Source organism: Ischnura elegans, chromosome 2 (assembly GCF_921293095.1).
Source record: "Ischnura elegans chromosome 2, ioIscEleg1.1, whole genome shotgun sequence".
NCBI lineage: Eukaryota > Metazoa > Arthropoda > Insecta > Odonata > Coenagrionidae > Ischnura > Ischnura elegans.
In genome coordinates, this window is record NC_060247.1 from 10,506,658 (window position 1) to 10,524,062 (window position 17,405).

Below are 17,405 nucleotides of genomic sequence, written 5' to 3' on the forward strand. Positions count from 1 at the left end.
AATTCATTCGTTTGAGCAACAGCTAAATATCCCCTCCGAGTATGTAATAAAGCTGTCATGAATATATTAGAATAAAACTATGGTGTATTCCAGTTTTTCAGCTTTAGCAAAAACCTATTCACTTAAATGTGATCATTCATTTTCTCATGCTCCCGTACATCTGATATATATTCGGCGCCTCAATTCATGATTAAATGGACCATACTTATCACATTTGCGCATTTTACCCTAAGATTTTTGTGAATATTCTCGTCCATATAATAACGACGCCAATTTCTCATAACTTTCCAGCAAAATATATCCGGTTATAGTGGTATTAATCATTTGAAATAATATTTGGATTAAGCTTGCCATACGTACTCGTGTTTCCGATGCTGAATATTTTCAAATTCAAGTACATGTAAGTATAATCGATTTGCGTTTTGTCCTTTCCTCTGAAGATGTGCTTTTCGGAAACAAGCATTTTGATGTTAAGGACGGTGGTGACTCGTTAGCGATTCAAAATCCGTCGACAGAGAAGAATGCCGCTATTCGTTGAATTTAACATGATATGCTGATTCGGATGAATACAAGGAAGCCTTTTCCCCAGCGTTCGAGACATTTTTTGCGTCTCTGTTTTTTTTCATTCATGTTCCTCCTCTTCAGGTTATCTATTATTTGTGGAAAACTTAGGCGAAAGTTGGGGCGTAGCCAGGACAACCTGTTGGGGGGGTGGGGTTACGATCCGGGGGGGTCAGGTATTTGAAACCCCCCTCTAGGAAAACATGTGAACATTTCCATCTCTATAAATCATATTTATACATGTAGTTGATTGGTGGTCGGAAAGCTGCTTTGCTAAAATATATTGGTGTAGTAGAATAAATTTGTTTTATAGGTTCATATTTTTTCTGGTTTCTCTGGTTTTTCTGGACGAGCCTCTTGTGCCCCCCCGTGAATACGCCACCAGGCGAAAGATTAAAATATGTGTATATAATACTGTGTACAGAATACGTGGTCCCCTTTTTCAGTGATAATTAATTATACCCAACCATTCGCGAGATGTCGATCGCGAGAAAATTAACTAAGGGCTTGAAATGAATGCAGTTGACGCTTGAAGATGGTGAAGCTTGCCATTCATTCCCTTTTTGACATCATCTACTTGACACTATGCAATGTAGGATGCACATAGGGTTGATATTTGACAAGTTATATAATAAAACAAGGCGTAGGGTTGTTATGATCTGTGATGATGAGGGTTTCATTGATTTCCGGTTTTTAGATTTCTGTTTCGATGGAATTAGTTTTTCACTGTGGTGTTCTTAGTTGGATAATATATGATCTCTTGATTCTTGAAAATATTTACTCCTTTTGATTAGAACAGGTATAGTTGCTAAGTTAATGGCTATCGCGTTTTTCTTCCATTAAACTTTATTCGGAAAGAATATATTTTAAAATCCTTCGTGTAACCAAGAACACAAATCTTGTCCATGCGCTTACTTTTTCTTTTTTTTCAATTGTTTCTTTTGCAGACTGAATCATGCTGCACAAGTTTTACTAATGCATATATTGAGTTTTGACATGATGCTCTCATGCGATTTGTGTGAAGATATGAACTTAATTATATTTCTTTATAAGTTGAATAAACATTGGAGCCGAGATTGTCAATTTATGCACTGTTAGTGTCGCAGTTGACAGATTTAAATGTATTTCTGGAATATTAAACATAATGGAATTGGCTAAAAAATCTTTCAGACCCGTCACAGTCTCTTTATCGGCAGTGTGGAATGTGACTCCGTTTCTTATAAGTGCCTTTACAAATTTTTCTCGAGAATGGAAGTCACGTTGTGTTCTGAAAAAAAAATGTTTTCCTCTTCCTAAACTATCTGTGTGTATCTAAATTTTACCGGGATATGATTGCGTATCTTACGCCATCGATGACGCATTGTATCGGAGATACTGATAGGCCATCTTTTGCATACTCTGCAGAAAAGTGACGGAGAATTACAAAACGGGATTGCTGTTCACGCGATTGCTGAACTCAAGAGTCGCGTGTGAGCAAGTCATAAAAATCTTTCACGTGCATCTTCCTAAGATCGCGAAAAGGTCAGCCGTTGCGGCAGACTTCACCTCCTTTGAAAGCAAAAAGACTGTGTTGCTGATACCGAGGAAGGCAATCCTTTTCCGGCCAAGATAAGCTCGGAATTTTATTCGGAATGTTTTGCGAATAATCTGTGCAGCAACACTCGTTTGAAAAGAGGTCTGAATAAAATCATAGTAGAAATTGTCGCTATGGAATCCTTAAATGTTGACATCCCATGGCGAAGTGATGAACTCGCCAATCAAGTATTTCCGGGAGCAAAGAGCCGCCCGGGGAATTCTTCATTCGCTAAGTCATTTGCTCGCTCGTAATTTCCTTCCTGATCATTGTGAGAAGGTCGCACTTTATGACCAAAATTATTAAAACATAACATAGCGAACGGTTTATTTTGCTAAATTTCTCCATGATGGAAAAATAAAAACTTTGCGAATTCCTTACTTAGAATTTTCTTCTTGCCTAATGAAATTAGCAAATTCGTCGTTTTTGCATTATTCAAACTTAATTTTATTTTTTTGGGGTAAATCTAACGGAATCGGCTGGCAATTTGTTATAATCGTATTTTTCTGTCAAGTTATGATGAGCATTCAAAAAGTTCCAAGGACATTTTGACTGTGAGGAGCTCTTTCTTTTGGATTTCTTTTCATCAGTATCATATGAACTTCGAAGAAGTTAGTGGCTGTATTAGCCTTTTAAATTTGAAGGAGTTACCTCCGCGGTATTGGTCAGTCCTTAATTTCAATTATTGTTTTCTCAAGGTATAAGATATAAGCTTATCTTAAGGCATACAAAGGTGTGGTATTTAAGCGCAGAGGGCGAGCGTTGGCCTTTTGAAATACCATGCGGTTACGCCGACGGTCACGTCGCAGGGTTGTAATACACAGCATTTTTCATTTCGTATATGAGTGTAATTCGAATATTTCTGCGAAAATTCCATCTATGCATGCATGGATAAAAATTTCCAGCTTAGTCCAGCATGAATTTCGGGGTGTTTTATGCTTTAAAAAGACATAGGGTCACTTTAGGCGAGAGTATTAGGATTTACGCCCATGTTATGGGACACCCAGTGTTTCAGTGTTTCATGAATCTTTCATCAATTGCAAGAGTTTTTATTTAAATTTGGATGGGTAGGTTGAACTCAGTATTGTACAACCTTTCATACTCAACCTTTCGACAAGAAAATCGGTACCGAAGTACAGATCGATGGCTTGATTAAGTGAAAAATTAATACTTTCATTCAATTAATGAGTATGATTCCGTCATTACTATGGGATATGTAAATATATTAGTCCATGCCTATAATTCTTCTGTGCTAATTACTCCGGTAGTCGGTGTTCTTTTTTTGTTTATATTTATCCATTCATTTTTTTTCACCTTTCATTCCCTAAAGGTCAATTTATTTTACCATATTTTCATTTATACGCGTTTGTTATTGTTTTTCTCGAAAAAAAAAGAAGTGGAAGCTCGATGTTTCTTCATACTAGAATTATACTGATGGCGACACACCACTCAGCCAGCCCTCTTAGTTCGTGTGGTAATGATTTCCACCATCCTTTGCTTTGAACCATGCTTTGAAGTCACCATCCTTGAGAGAGCACTAATGCGTGGCATCTATTCCTTCGATATCTTGAAAGCATTACGGAGAAATTTGGGTAATGCGTAGGCCTTTGGTATAGTCCAGGTGTGTTCCTTATGGAAGTGTAAACAGGGTGAGGTTTCCCAAATTAGACCACATTTGTATATCCCCCCAAAGAATATATCACCAATCATTTTAGATGGCAGTTCTAGTTGGTGACTCCACCAAGGTAACCTCACTAGATGGTCAGCGAGTTGGATTTCCTTTTTTGGAGAGGATGATCGTTGGTGAGATTTTGTTGTTTCTGCTGTAATTTATTTTACCCTCAGTGCCTCTGTCTCATTTAAAATGATGCAATTTATCTTTCTATGGTCCACTTTCAGCACGTATTATGTTCTTCTAGAACAATAAAATGCACATGACTTATAAACATTTCATTTTCGTCTAACGTCGTTATTATTTTAATGGTAACGTTTTTCTCATGTTGGACCTCTGCGCTTTGCCTGAGTTAGACCGGTTCAATTTTGGAGACTGCCGAATGATGTATTTGAAAAGTTAATTTATTATCGCTAATTAACCTAATTCCACAGTTAATATAAAATATATTTATTTGCTGGAATATCTGCATATGTATTTGCAATAGAAAAATACGTACATTCTGGAAATATTAAGGAGATTATATGCAGATGGCAGTGGTAGCATGCTAGAACAATGACTATGAATTCAGAAAATATGCCTGACGGGCACGGGACATCTATGCATGGGATTACCCGTGCGTAGATTGTCAAAAGCTTCAATAACGAAATATACATACATAAATGCATAAGTATACGAATGATGTTAACTCCTTCGTTAGGCAAGTAGCCGTAACCACGGATATGGAAAAAGTCCTCGTCGAGCACTTTCTCCTGCTTGAGGAGAGAGAACCTGAATGACCGCAGTGTTCAATGAAATACATCCTTAGTCTTCGGCATTGCCGTAAAACGCGGATTGATGAATAAAAAACAGCCGGCAAAAAGTAATTCATGTACGAAACGAAACCCATATCTATCCCTCCGCCTACCAGAAGGGTCGAAGGGTCAAGATGGTAATGTAATTGACTTAGGGCGATAAAGTTTCAATGATATTTTTATTCAATTTTTTATTTTTGAAATTTTGGACCCACGCAATGCAACACAATTCACTGCAAAAGCTTCCCTAATAATTGTCGATATGGTTTTGTCAGTTTTGATACCTAGAAATCAAACAATTTAACATACCTCGTACAATACTATTCCATAGTCAGAAAGGAGAAGGTTTTTTATATTCCCTCTGCATGGCTTTCCATTGACCCGCCACCCTCACACCTAGAATGAGCGAGGATATGCACTCGCAACAATGCACTCAAGTCCTCCCACCTCATACCACGTCATCCTTCCCCAACACTTTACCCTCGCCTTTCCTCTCCCCTATGCCCATCCTTTTTTCCATTTTAAATGAGTATGAAAATTCATTCCATATTGTGTACCAGATGATGATGCCAATGCGTCGGAACTGGTCCTAATATTTCGACGGATTTAAGCCTATGGTATTTATTATAAATTTCCATACTGTATCGTTAGTTTCTCAGTTTTCCGCGGCGATCAATGGATGACGTCAACATTTTCGCAAAAGAATAAGTTCAACAGAGTCAGGCTTCAATTGGTGGAAGTTAGAGATATTTGAATAAATAAATATGTCTAACTAATGAGTTTTTAACCCTAACTCCCCCCCTTTTTAATTCTACTCAACCCCCTCCCGTTTTTCTTCCTCACGTGTCGTTATTTTACAGTTATGACTTGAGCCCTCCTTCCAACGTGGGCTCCCCCACATCTCGTAGTTGTATCTTTTCCCACGGTCTCTACTCTGTACGGCCGTTCCCACCCCCTTCTTCAAAGATGTCAAATCCTCCCTTTCTCAATGGTATAATGGAGATTTTCAAATGTTTTGCAGTGTCTTGTACCAGATGATGGCTCAGTGAGCCGAAACGCGTTGTACGCATTAAAAACTCTTGTGGAAAAGTGCTACGATCATTTATTTATTTTCGGAAAAATATTAGCGAAGAAAGAAAAGTATTTCCCCAGAATAATAAAAGAGGCCGTTGATATCCTGAAAAGGCCAGACAACTTCAACAGGAAGGACGGGTATCCGCGAAAATTTTGGGAAGTTCCCTGATTGGCCGAAGTAAATTTCCAGTTTTTGCGCTAAAATTTCCTCCATAAGGGAGGAACACGAGCTTCGTGTCATCCTTCACCTGAGGATGCCAGCAGCAAAGCCGGCGAAAATGTTGCGGATTATCCAACAGCATACGCGGACGCAGCCTGAAAATGTTGACGTGTTCCATACTGTAACGGCCAAAATAATGTTGGGCATTTTCTCCATTCCGCTAAAATTTTGAGTCCAAATGAGACAACCAATTTTAATAATTTGCATTAGTTTGGTGTTATCCACTAAGTTTATTTGTCTCGAGGGTAGCATGTTGCAAATATAAAAGTAGTGTATGAAATGTGAAGTTATAATGTATGAAATGAAATGTTTAAGTTTGATTTAAAATAAACACTGATGGAGATATTCCAGAAAATGAAAAAAACTGGTCCAAGTGAGGCAATCTTCCCCTATCCATAAACGCAGTCATAACAATAACGGGAAAAGTGCTGGCTTAACTTTTATTAAGCTTCCTGATATTAACTGTTCGCAACGTGCGTCATCGCCGACTCGTTGCCGGTGGCGATTTATTCGTGTTTGTTGGAATCTTTCTCGGGACCAGTTATCGCCCCCTGCAGGGGTCAACGCGAAAGAGGACGCCTTTTTCAATCCGCCGAGTCATCGTGAGCCGCAAAACGAGGGAAAAGCGGTTGGCGTTCTAATGTATGGATTGACGCACTTGGGGAAGAAACTTACGGCGAGAGAGAATGGTGTTACCGGTTCGGCGGGTTTTCTTTTTCGTCGGGAGAGCCGGAAACTCGATTTTTAAATTCGTGCGATGAATCTTCCACTTTATGCTCAGCGGCGAGGTGGCGGTCCGGGCGTCTTGGCGGTCGTGCGGTTGAGCCTTCCACGACGTGCACGAATTCTCCGGGAGGGTGGGGACAAGCCCGCTTTTCTCTCTTCTCTATCTGGATATTGTATTTGTATGAGGCGTGATAATGAGCGCACATGAATTAACCCTTAGAGTGCCGTAGAGCGCCATCGCGCTCCTCCTATCGCTCGCGAAAAGTGCGCGCTATCGCGCTTCTCATGCAATGTCACTCTTAGATGCTGATAATTAACTAATGATACAATTATCAATATTAATTTTATTGTAACATTAACTATTTCCTTCAAATTTTAAAAATTAACTCGTATTACCAAAAATTCGTCAAATAATATAATGAAAAGCTGAAACCACATGTAATAAAAATTTCCTAAAGTTTTTCAACATATACCATTACTTGATTTTGAGACCTAATTTTTTTCCCTAACCTACTGCAAAATCAGCAAAAATGCCTCGGCACTTTTGGCATAGTACCTGGAAAACCGGTTGGCACTCAAACGGTTAATTCTTGGTACGGTATGGTATTTGGAGGAGGCGACCGACAGCTGAGGTCATTTGCGCCATGAGGGAAGGGTATGGAAGGAAGGGTGGAGAGAAACCCGGCGTCGGCGTTAGCCTGCTCTTAACGAAAGGCGCCAAGGGGACCACGGCTTAACGTCCTATCCGACGGACGGAGTGTTGCGCTTGAAATGTCCTCCACACAACACGAAAGCAGGGATCGGGCAGTCTCTGAAAGTTCTCTGCCACTGCCGGGATTTGAACCCGAGCCCGCCGGGTGGGAATCCAACACTCTAGCCACCACACCAACCCGATCCCCGGATTAATTCTTCCAGGGAATAGTACCGCGTTTGGCCCTCCATTGTAACTGTGACGATTTATCGAGTTTTGCACCGGCTCAGATCCTCCTTCCAATGTTTTGTCAAACAACTCGCCCGTTGTCTTCATAGATTCCGGAATGGCATTGGATTCCTTACATTTTACTATCCTTTCATTGGATTTCATTTAAATTCGTCTCCTTCTCATGATATGGTGCTTTAATGATAGATAATTCAAAACAATCATTTTATACATAAATGGCATCGGATTCCTGAATCTATGAAGATAATGGGCGAGTTGCCTGTCGAAACGTTGCAAGGAGGACCTTACCTCGTGGAAAACTCGAGAAATCTTCACAGCTATTCTTCGCCTGGAAAGAACCAGACATTGCAGCCCTCAATTGTAGTTCACATCAGGCGCCTTTCTTGGTGAATTTCTGGGGTCAACGCGAAAGAGGACGCCGTTTCAATCTGTCGAGTCATCGTGTGCCGCAACATTGGGGAAAAGCGGTTGGCGTTATTATGTATGGATTGAGTTAGCTGAGAAAAAATCTCTTGTTATTCGTTCACATATTTAAAAAATGGCGAAGAAGAAAATAGCTGAAGGATGAGTTTTCATAGCGCACGGATTTAATTCATCTTCTTCTCGTGATGCGGCACTTCAAAGAGAGGTAGTTTAAAAAAAATATTTTTCCTGTTATGATTTTGTAATTTTCATATTTATGCTATTGAAATGAAGGGCGTGGAAAATAAAAATATAAATAAATGAAATGTACCTTACTGTTTGGCGTAAGAACAGGATAAGTTATATAGTTTTTGTCATGATAACTGCGAAGGATTATAAATGTCCCCCACCTAATTTGCGGCTATACAAATGCGTTCTCATTTCCTCCGGTGCTCCGCTACCACTTGACGCTGAAATAGATTTATTTAAATGGATACACGGACAAACGTGCGGATTTTAACCTAATTCTGGACTTATGGACCTTTAATAAAAATTTATCGCGCTGTCCTTTTTACAGGGAACGTTTTCTCTCGTTGAATTTCCTGAAATATTACATTGACGCGGAAATTTTTTCAAGGTTTACACTTCAAAATACAGGTTTATCTTGTCCCTCCTCGTTATCCACCACTCACGACTCCATAAACTCAGAAAATTTCTCTCGAATCGATGAAGTAGCTGCCCTACATTCAGTATTGCGGCTTAAATTCAGTCGACGTACCTCATAGCTCCTTCTGTCAATTAAATCTCGTGGTTCAACGTATGTTTTTACCCGCTTACGGTTCTAGGCATCGGAGAAACATGGACATGGAGGCCTCCTCGCCTTCTCCTTTTAGCGGGTAAGACATGACAACCTTGAGACATTACATCGCACTCCGTGTGAAATCCTTCTTTTGTATCCAAGATGAATAGCCAACTGCTACGCAGGAATAGACCACCACGTGCATGGGATCCAAAAACAAACATAGGTTGTAAGGCTTTGTCATTATGAAATTGAGGCTGAAACTCAACTTGAGGGTAGCAAAAATGACAGCCAGGCGAGAAAAGAAGTGTTCCGGAATTGCGGTTTGATCCTAACAATTGGCAGCGGTAATTTTCTTTCGTATGAGCTTGCTCAAAGTATCTCACACGGTCACACCTCTATTGACAAAGGAAATGTCTTTCGCATTTTGTGCTGTTATTGCTATTGCTTCGTGATTGTTAGCTTAGGAAGTGATTGTAAGAATGGTAGACATAATATTTGGCGACAGGAACATATTATACAGGTTTTTCAGTGATGCGTCAAAATTAAGTAGTTTTTTGCTGCCCAAAATATATTTCTCGAAGAAGAAACTATTCACGTCTCGACATTTCTCATTTAAGGCTATCATGAGAACTTTGACCTGATGATCATGACATGGTAGTCTATTTAGGAAAAATTACCTTGCTGTTGGACGTAAGGGCAGGACATGTAACAGTTTTTTTAATAGTTTTATAATACAACTTGTAAGTTGAAGAGAGTAAAAAAAAATTACTGAGTTAAATACTGTACTACAGAGTGTGACATATAATTTAACACTTTGAGTGCCGCCTGCTAAATTTAAAGCCCCACTGAAAAATCCAGCCATTTTTACTAAATTAGTAAATTTTTTAAAACATTAGCATCAAAAATATATTTATATCGAAGAGTATTTCAGTAAAAATGGACTTTGTTCTTTTTTATAAATGAGTGTAATAACATTTATTGCTAATTTCAAAATGTATAATTAACGATGAAAACCTACTGTTTTTGAAAAATAAAAAAGTTGCAACTTATGATGCACCGCCATAACATGCATAATTTTTTTTTTACTACGCTCAATTTGAACTATTTAAAGCATGGAAATCATAAAAAAGCATTGTGCCAAGCAAAGCATTATAAATCCTGGATGGCAAAAAGGGTCACTGCACCCCTAACGAACCGTTCACTACCCCAACGAATTTTCACACAAAGTGGCCTATGATAAGGATGCCGGTAGATACAGAGGATTTTTCGTCCTCAAGACATAAAGTGAACTGTTTTTCCATCGAGCAGTTGATTTTTGAAATAACAGAACCACTAAGCAGTAAACTGGAAAGGTAGCACGGGCGAAATATTACGGCTTCACGCATACAAAGCCAATTAAATAGAAAGACGTAATATTAAGTCCATGGTAATCTTCAGAAAGATTAGCAGGACGTAATATTACGTCCATGGCACGCTAAGTGTAAATGTCAGAGGTAAGTTAGCGCTGCACCATATATTTTAAACAGATAGAACCGACATACACACACAAGAATTGCCATAAGAAAAAAATTCCCCTGGACCGGGAATCGGACCATGGAATTTTGGCTTTCCGAGCCAATGCGCAGACCACTACGCTACGGAAAGCCAAAGGTCCGTGGTTCGATTCCCGGTCTAGGGGAATTTTTTTTTCCTCATGGCAATTCCTGTATATTTCACCGCCGTTCACGCGGCAGGGAAATATTACACAGACAGAATCGAGTTTCAGTATTTTTCGACTTTTTAAAACTGATCCTCCCACGTTATCTATTGCATTAACTTAGGTAATTACCTCTGAAAAGATCTTCAAACCGCCTCGAGAGGGACCCGACCTTGTTTGCACCCGAGACCCTACGCAAGGCAGGAAACTCCTACGAGGACCACATTTGTTTCAGGGGCAGATTTGCTACAAGGGTTACTGCTCTTCGCCGCGAGGCTGCAAAACATAAAGGCTTCCTTATTTTAGGGATGAGGAATATGAGGAAAAGTTTTAAAGGACGGGGTTTGGAGGTAGTAACGGAGAGACGTGAGAAATTATTAAAGAAGTCTGCAAATCACTTTTGCTTGTACGAAAATATTGACGTAAATATGTATGGAGCAGTTAAGTTTATTTGGAGATGCGATGATCCATTCAAAGATCAACCAGCTTTCGCATAAGTATTTTCTGTAAGTCATTAAAATCTTAAAATACGCGTCAAGAAAGTTATAGTGGCTTGGATTTCATCCACTACTATGTGCTGAATACAAGTAGCTGTGAAAATTCAAAAATAACTCAAATATATGTGAGAAGCTCGTCCTTTAAAAAGATACTGTTATTTTGATAGATAATGCACGGTCAGAGAACTTAAACGAGGGAATATGATAGTTTATTCGTGTTTGAACGCCACGTTAGCTTATATGAATACGTTTAAAAAAAATGACTTCGTTATCTCAATGCAAGACGATACATTAGGTTCTACCAGATGTGTAAATTGGGAAGCATCGGTTTTCAAATGAGCTAATCAGCTGCCCAACTTGTGGGGCATAGTTAGAGAATCTGGGCGATAACTGTTATGGCTGTTTATCTTTTGTAGGAAATGTGATATTCGAACCTGTTCGCCAACTAGCCTATTTCCAAAGCAGATAAATTAAAATTTATCATCTAATCTTCCGCTTTTACTCAGGCTTTGGTAAACCATTTTGGACATTGTACGTTCGCCATTCATTTCATGCCTTATTTCAAACGTAAAGTCGAAACTATAGCCTTGCTCCTCCAATGCTAAAATTTGAGGAAGCCATGTAACTCATGGAATATATTGACATTTTATGGTGAAATTGGTATTTTATACGTCTCCATCAGCTTTGTCAATTTCATTGAAAATTGGAAATATTTGCTACAGCTATTTCCCTCGAGGTATCCTACGATACCCTATACCCTGGGACTCTCCTCCTTATTTTTTGGTCATTTATACCTATTCCTAGAACCTAAATTTTCATTGTCTTGAGTCTCATTAGCACTAATATCTTTCTGACTGAATTGTCTTATAAGGGCCTTAGTTATGCATCGTATTGTTTAGTCTCAACTTAGTTTATTCTCGCGATTTCTTAGACGCGCATTCGCCGAGCTTTTTTTTAAAGCAAACAACAAAATTTCGCAAATGAAGTCAAGTATCTCGCTCTAGCAACATTAAATCTTTCTATCAATTACACTATTGGAAGTTACTATTTTTGTATATGGTAAAACGTGTACATGACGCAATGGCCTGCCCCTAATTGCGAATCGTAAGATTGCATGAGCCAGTTTATCTTGCCCAGCCACGAAAAGTGTTATATTCGCTTAAACGAACTGGTTTTCCAATCGTTTCGTATTTTGGAATTGAGTCTCGGGAAAGTCGAAATTGAGATTTAATAAATCTCGTGAGTAATGGAAGCCTTAATTGACTCGTTTTCGCCGGAAGCGCTTCTCTTTCAAAATCCCCATCTCTCTCAGCCTTGGTGTTTGCGGCGGCTCACCCACCGCTGCTAATGTTTCATGGTATTCTCCGGGCACGGTGAATCATCCCGTGGCGCACCTCTTGGCGATAGCAGCCACCGCTATCTCTTCCGGTTTCCCCTCGTAGTAGTAGTCATTGCATTTGTGCGACCCACATCCTCGCGCACAACCCAACTGACCGCTGCACTACGCCTCCTGCGAAATCCAGCATGCCTGTGCTGCGGATGAAATTGGATTACTACTACTGTCTGTAAAAAAAAACAAGACACCCGAGTTTGAGGAGCTCCGTCGTCTGCACAAAACAATCAAATTTGATGCAGAACAGAAAGCAAACGATAGAGAATTTATTTCAACGTTGGATCATTTACTTTAAAAAATGTTTGGTGTACTTAAAAACTTGGTACAAATGATTTCCTGTACTTAAATTTTTCTGAAAAAAGTACCGTTTTATTGCAACTTTGAGCGCTTATTATTCAAGTATTTTTCGTTCCAATAACTTGGAATTTTTATATAGGAAAGCCTGATCTATTATTAACAGTTTGCAGAAAACAAACTCTTCATACCACGAAAATTAATGTCTTTGTTGTAAAAAAAACTCAAATCTCTGCTAACTTCGAAACCAATGGATCGATTGAAAATTGATTGGTACTGCTGTGTGCCGTAGAATGTAAGTAATGCAGGTACGTAGGCCATACATTTTAAATGTAAACTCTATATTCAATATCGTTTGATATTTATTTTTGTTTTTAGCTCCGGTTGTCGCTTTTTCTCTGCCTAGCGAGGCAAGCCAAAGCAAAGCAATAGAAAAGTAGTGTTGGGGCCGCCACGCAGCCGTAAAGCATGCTATATGGATAAAATCCGAAGATTCAATCGTAATGGAGGGGTATTTCTCAGATTGAAATAAAGAATTTCAATTTTCCACGATTATAAAATTCATTACGACCTTGGTTTCAATGTTACTACATCATCGTCAAGAGATGTCTAGGCCATGAGTCTGGAGCTAGGTAGGTGTCTAGACTTGAAGATGATATAATAGAATTAGAACCTAGGTTGTGATAAGTTTTATGATCGTGGAAAACTGCAAGTTTTGATTTCAATATGCCATGGCAGCGAAGCACTCCCCGATTTTTTTTTGTTTTCTCAAAAAAATCTTGTGTTTAATTACGTATAAATTCGCTGAATGCGCAAATGGAATTTTCTCTCCCTGGACATTTAGAGGAGAGGGCTGAGTTGTATTAGACAGCGCAGTCGAAATATATACATGGCTACGCGCCTACAGGGGCGCAGCTAAGAATTAAGACTTGGGGGCGTTTTAGGCGCTAACTAATACTTAGGAGTGTATGGGGTATTGCATACTCATCAGGGTAAGTGGGAGTTACGGGGGCCCTCCACCAGAAAAATTTTAAGATTATTGGTTCAAAATGGCGAGTTTTACGGTTTTCTGAGGGATATTTGATTAATCCTAACACTATTCTATAAGTAATACTCAGTGCTGTATTTGAGCCGGTACGGGCCGGTACGGCGTACCCCCTAAAATCCAAACTATAAGCGTACAGGTTAAACTACCTCTTTAAATCTGTAAAAAATGCCCTACTGTAAATTTTCCTATGGATTTCAGAAAGAAAAATCGGATATGGTTATTTACTTGTTCAGAGTTATCTCGTGGCAAAACTTGGAACTAATACAAGAGTTTGAGTTTGACAATTCAATCGCCGCTGGACGTATAATACATGTTCAGCTGTTGTCAAATTTTTATGAGTACTGCCTGATTTTTTTTCCCAACTACATCACTGGAACCGCTAATCCATTACGTAAAATGGATTAAACTAAAAAATGTCTCCGAGCTCTGGGGGGGGGGGGGGTTTATCCCCCAAACCCTCCCCCCCTCGCTGCGCCACTGCGTGCCTAGACCAGTTTGAATTTGAATTTAGTGATGATCGTACTTAACGCTCGAACAGTGGCGTGGAAAATTGGCGAATTTTTGGAGTGGTGACGTCGGTTTCTTCGACCGGCTTGGACCATTGAGTTTTTTTGAGCGATAAAGGAACTATTTAAAATCCTAAGAAGAGTAGGAGAGAAGAGAAGCCTCATGAAAACCTTAACAAGAAGACGGAACAACCTTATTGGCCACATCTTGAGACATGATGGCTTGATGAAGACAATCGTCGAGGGACAAGTGGATGGCAAGAACGGAAAAGGAAGACCTCGAACAAAATATATGGAACAAGTAAAGAAGGATGTGAAAGAGAAGAAATACGTAGGTGTGAAAAGATTAGCTGATAGGAGAATTTAGTGGAGAGCTGCGTCAAACCAATCCTAGGATTGTTGACCATTGATAATGATGATGATGTATTGAATTACGAATGCAACCGTTCTTATAAATTGATTTTCATTAAGATATATGAGGTAAATAAAATTATATTTATTAGTGGTTTAGGGGAAATCTCTTTATTGATTCACTGGCGCTTCAGTGGGATGTCATCTTCTGCCTCTTTATACTCAGAGGTCGCCACGCACAGGATAAAAGAATAAAGAGGGATTCATTTCTGAGATGCGAAAATATAATTTAACTAGCCACCCTGGCATGTGACCTTAATGGGTAGTATTTTAAGATGCAGAGTCTGCGGCTCTGAGGCTCTGAGTACTATGTAGGAAAGTGATAATTCAGCTCATACGTCAGAGGTGAAACACGAAATGTGGAGCTAAAAGTGAGCCGCATGTTGTAATTTATATGCATTATAGTCAGATAGATCAAATGGTCAGGTTGTGAGACTGGGCGTCAACACTCAAGGGTTAACAGACAAAAAAGAAAAACATTTCGGGGGTAAATGCATTGTTAAAAACAGAATAAAACTAATCTCAGGGCTGAGATTTTATCACTGGAAAATAAGGATGAGTCGATTCCACTGTTTTTCGATTCCGATTCTTTCATATCAATTCCCGGTTCTTGACTCCAATTCCCTTGATTCTTATTCATACTGACAGGAGGGAAATTGATTTGTCAGTGACAAATCTGTCGTTAAAATTTAACCTGAATGGAATTAAATAAAGACAATGAAATGGCCGAAAATGTATATTTATTAAATATAGCGAATTAGTATAATAGTAGTATACATTTTCAGTTTTAATAAAATAATAAGCAATTTAAATGTTGCAGACAAAAATTAATAACTTCATAATGCACAGTGCACAATTTCTCAGGTGTGTGGCGATCTTTATGCCACAAACTTATGGTTTATTTTCGAAATATTTATCTTACTGGAAACGATGGATTCGGAATAGAATTAGGCAATCAATTCTCGACTCCGATTCCGTGCTAGAGAATCGCTGGAATCGAGAATCGGCATTTGGAATCGACTCCTCCCTATTGGGAGGGTAATGCGGTAAAAAAGTGACTGGGGTTTTGTACCTCAATCTAGTGGAGCTCCTCTAGCCTCAATGATACTCTTAATGTAGCACCTCGAAATGGCAACAATAGTTTTTGCCTCAATTAAATATGCTTAGCATCCTCTACTTTCTTGTAAAAGTTCTCAACGTTGCACTATAATTGCGAATAATGTTTCTCACCCTTCTCTTATCTTTTAAAATTCGACTCTCTCTCTCTCTCTCTCTCTCTCTCTCTTCCTCGTCGGCTTTAAACTCATCATTGGTTTACGCCCTGAATTCATGGAAGCAAAAACATTGGTTCGGGGTCAATCTCCTCTCCTGATTTTATAGATACCGAGAGCTGACTCAGCTGGTACGCTTGCGGTTCTTAGCGGTATCACTATTTGCTCGAGGAAACATTTTTCGCTTCCAATGTATTTCCTTAATTTTTGTTCAAATACAGGAGTAGATAGTGATTTTCCTAGAATTTTTTACTTGGCAGTGAACACCTCTTGTGATAGTGAGAACTACCCAGCTAAGTGTCGCAATGCACAGTGGTGTTTCTAGAACATTTTAATAAAAAAGAAATATTCGTGGAAATTTTTGTCAACTCATTGATAACTGCGAGTTAATTATGTGCAACACAATTAGGTGAGGTAGGTTTATTAATTGTCACTACTTTCGACGCAGATAGAAACAGATATGTAAATTATGTGATCTCACAAAAAAAACTAGAAATATTTAGAGAGAACCCGTCTTCAGCGAGGTGGAGAATAATTCAGTTAATTAATGTTTATGTGAAATGTTGAGAAACGAGAGATTTTAATTATATCATCAATTTACAGTTTTACGTTTCTCGTGGCTTAATATTTCGAGCAAATCATCTTTTTTCTACAAAAAAATATTATCACATTGAATGAGAGGACTACTTACGTGAAATATGCGATGAAACGTTATCACCACCGAATTAAGTGAAAATGTCATTCTTGGGATAACAGGTTGAGGCTGCTTTAAATTTTTCAGAGGTGAAAACGAATTCGTTAGCTGTGACTGCCATATTACAAGACTTATCTTCCATGATTAAGTTCTCGGGATCCTTCAAGAAGGGCAACTCCGGAAATGTCTTTTAAGTGAATGGTCTCATTTTGAAAAACGTGCCACAATTCTTGTTCCTTCCCCTCTCAAATTCTTACTCATAACATATTTATTGTTTGGAATACATGAAAATAAAGGGGCGTTATTTCTATTGATGCTTTTTTGACTTGTGTAGTTGTTTAACGCTTTCCATGATTTCCTCCATATAGGTAAATGTAAGGTAGTCTTTGCGTTTCGGTATGCACGCGGTAATGATAACTTTGGAAAGAGATTGACGCAGAAAATCCCTTATTTATTTATGGAATCATCTCGAGCTCTACACCGGGGGAGTGAATTTTATGCTGTCGACGTTTCAGGTAGCGAATCGTTGAGGACGGGTGAGGAGTGGCTGTACTCGAAACTTCATCGGCGGAATTAAATTCACTCACTTGGTGTACAGCCCGAAAAGGTTTCATCACTTAAATTCGCTGGCAAAGCGTGAAATGTTACCTCCCCTCTTTCTTGCTATCATTTACTTTTTAAATTATGCCATTTCTTAAACAGTGTAGACGTTGTGTACAGGCTCAATCTGGTGTAATTCTATTGTTGTAAATAAAAACTTACTAGCAATATGCCACAAACAATATTTTTATACACGACTGGTTTAAATAAATTTTCTATATCTCCAGGTGG